This window comes from Galeopterus variegatus, unplaced genomic scaffold (genome assembly GCF_000696425.1).
Source record: "Galeopterus variegatus unplaced genomic scaffold, G_variegatus-3.0.2 Scaffold3766, whole genome shotgun sequence".
In the NCBI taxonomy this organism is placed as follows: Eukaryota; Metazoa; Chordata; class Mammalia; order Dermoptera; family Cynocephalidae; genus Galeopterus; species Galeopterus variegatus.
Genome location: NW_007729877.1, coordinates 67,131 through 70,208, shown reverse-complemented (window position 1 = coordinate 70,208; position 3,078 = coordinate 67,131).

Sequence of the window (3,078 nt, the reverse complement as noted above, 5' to 3'; positions counted from 1 at the left end):
AAGCATTAGAAGTAAAATCGGTAATTCTAGGTCTGAGCCAAGGCAGTGTAAGTATTGGATGCGTATCAACGTTCATGAGCAGAGCTGCTTGTACAGTCATTTTTCCACAAAGAGATGTACTTAGTGGAGAAACACAGCACACAAAAACATCATGGCAAAGAATGCCCCTTCTCTGCTTCTCAAAGATCCCTCAGGAAGAAGAGTACTGTGCAATGACCAAGAATGACATGCCTGCTTCTTCCCTGGCATCAGGAAGAAAGACATACCTTTTACCCTCGTTCCTTCTGCATGCTCTTTTGAGGCCAGTGCCTCTGACAGTCATCAGGATAAGGTGTGAGAGCTGGGGAGGAAGGATGGAGGTCACAGTTGTGGGAAATGAGACCAAGTAGGCCATCTGTTCCTACTCTCACTGAGCTTACAATCTTAGGGGAAAGATGGATGCTTATAAAGGAAAAAACAGATGGGACAGATAAATCCACAGCTCACAAATGGTTAAATCTCACAGCCTGGGCTGAATGTTCTGGGAGGCAGAGAAAGGATTGCACATTGTTAACTGGGTTAGACCCATTAAATGTAAGAGCTGCTTGGTATTGGTTTTCTTCTCATGGTTGGTAATTGCTTATTAGTCCAATTCCTGCTTGTATTGTGTAACAATGTACATTCCAGAGCCAGGTAGAGATGAAAATTCACCACAGATTGTATTTTTTCTGGACAAAGAGAGAGTTTTTTTGTTCTGTTTTTCAGAAGAGGGGTGGTAAGAGGGGGAAGACAGGAATAAAAGAGAGAAGAGAGAGAACTCTCTTGCCCCTCATAGTGCAACCTGCAGAGAACTCCCTCAACCCACTGCACACCTCCTCTTCAGCCTTGGGTTGATTGTATCCTAGTCTCTATTCAAAGGGAATCAAATGAGCATATGTAATGTGTCGTACGGCCTTCCAATATATTTGTTTTTACTTGTATGTAAACCTTCACAGGATTTCTCACTGGGATTTGAAGCTTTCAGAGGTCCCTTCTATTCCAAAGATGGCTTTGTCTTTTGAAAGTCTGAGAAATATCCCTTCAGCTGTATTTGAGATGTGAGAGAGTCAAGTTGGGGTAAAAAAAAATTTTTTAGCTTAAAAAAATTCTCAGACATTTTTTGCTAAGCCATAAATCAACAGTGGTTGAATTAAAACAGATCAAGCTTGGCTTGGGTTTAGACCTCCATGAGGTCTCTGGCTAAGCTTGAAGGGAAAAAAAAATAAGTTAATACTTTTTTAAAAAAACCAGCTCCTGTGCACGTCCAGTTGGAAGACAGCAAATCCCATTTAATGAGAATCGGCCCTTCTGATCACCTCTACACTTGCATCTACCTTGCGTTGCTTCACGTTGGCCCCAAACCTGGTTTTCGGTCCTTTTCCTTACATATGCACCAAGACTGATAGAAAAAAAAAATGGAATTTGTTTGGAGAATCCAGAGCCCACCTTTCACGTAGTGTGGCTCACCCAGGGAATTGGTATCTAATAAATATTAACTTCAGTGAGAACATAAATATTGTTTCTTTGGTCTCTGGCTTTGGGCGACAGCTCACACAGAGCAAGTGCCATGATGGTCCACTCCCTGAGACAGAAGGTCTGTGCTGGGTGCTGGAAGGAGGCTTGACAGATGCTGATTATCTCTCTTTCTCATCAGTGAGTCAAGTCTAATAGAAACATCTTTGTTTTTAAAGCCAAAAACCAAGCAGAAAGTCATTAGAAAGTCACTTGTGATTTTTCAGAGGTGGCGTCTGCACAGAACCGCCGCCTCAACTGTTTCGATCACAAATCTTTTGGGCATTTCTCTGAGAAGCAACATAAAAGAAGTTTCCAGAGCCATTGAATTTTTGAGGATACATATTCCTCCCCAGGCACTTCAAGCATTTGATTCTGTGGGTCCACAACTTTGGAACTTGTGTTGCTTATGTAACATAAGCATTTTATAATGATATGTGGATTTTTTTCTTGTTTTCTTTCTTTCTTTTTTGTAATTTCATTAGTTATGTTTAAAGTTTGGAGACGTATCTCAAAAGGAGCCCTACACCCATCCCTACCTTAAGTAACCATCAACTGATTCATCTTGCTTTATTTTTGGCTAATGTAATGAGCAAAACAGTTATTTCATGGACTATTTAAGTCCTGGAAAGCTAAAACTCAGAGATATACTTCACCGATGTTTATATAAGACAGACAAATATCCATTGGGCTTAAAAATCTCTAGTTAATTCACTTATCAAACATAATTGTAACAACATCATATAAAGGAAATAAAAAAGTCTAAGTACCAAGAATGTGTACTTGCTCTCTGACCTTGACTGTGAACCTCTTGGTTTGACTCTTTTAAGCAAACTTTGAAAGGAGAATGTCTTTGCAAAGCATGTTAACACTATTTAGCTGCCTATAAGATGGCTAAAAACCACAATGTCTTGAATGTACATGCTGATTCTTTCTAGATTCTCAGACCAAGTGTCTGCTAACTTCCTTTTTCTGAAACAATCTCAGTATCAGTTTTTCCCGGAAGCCCTGAAGCAACCCTCCCCCACCCCCCACCCCCTTTTTTTCTGTATCTGCTCAACCTTTTGTAGTAGAAACCTACAATGTTTTTTTAGTCTCTTCTTCTAGATATGTAAGGGCATAATGCATTATCATTTAGGAGAAAAAAAGAAACGAGACTTGGTTTACATAATTAAGTCTACTTCAAAAGGGTATCACTGGGAACTTAACAGATTGTATTATGAATAATAAGTACAGTTAAGATGGCTCTTAGAAGTGTGTTTATTTGTATCATCAAGCTGAATGGTAATATCAATTGTCATCTAGTTTCTAATTATTTCTTTGTGTTACACCTGGAATTCCAAATTCCAACTGAGACATCCAGACACAGGGATGGCATCTTTCCTAGTGCAACCCCAGAACCTAGAAGAGGCACTCCACTGCTCAGAGTCCACTTCTAATGCCCCAGTAGCAAAATGAACAATAAACAATTTCTACCTGCTCCTCTTTCCCCATACCAATTTAAAGCCAAAAAAGGAAGCATTATAGTACCATGAGTAAAAGATGAAA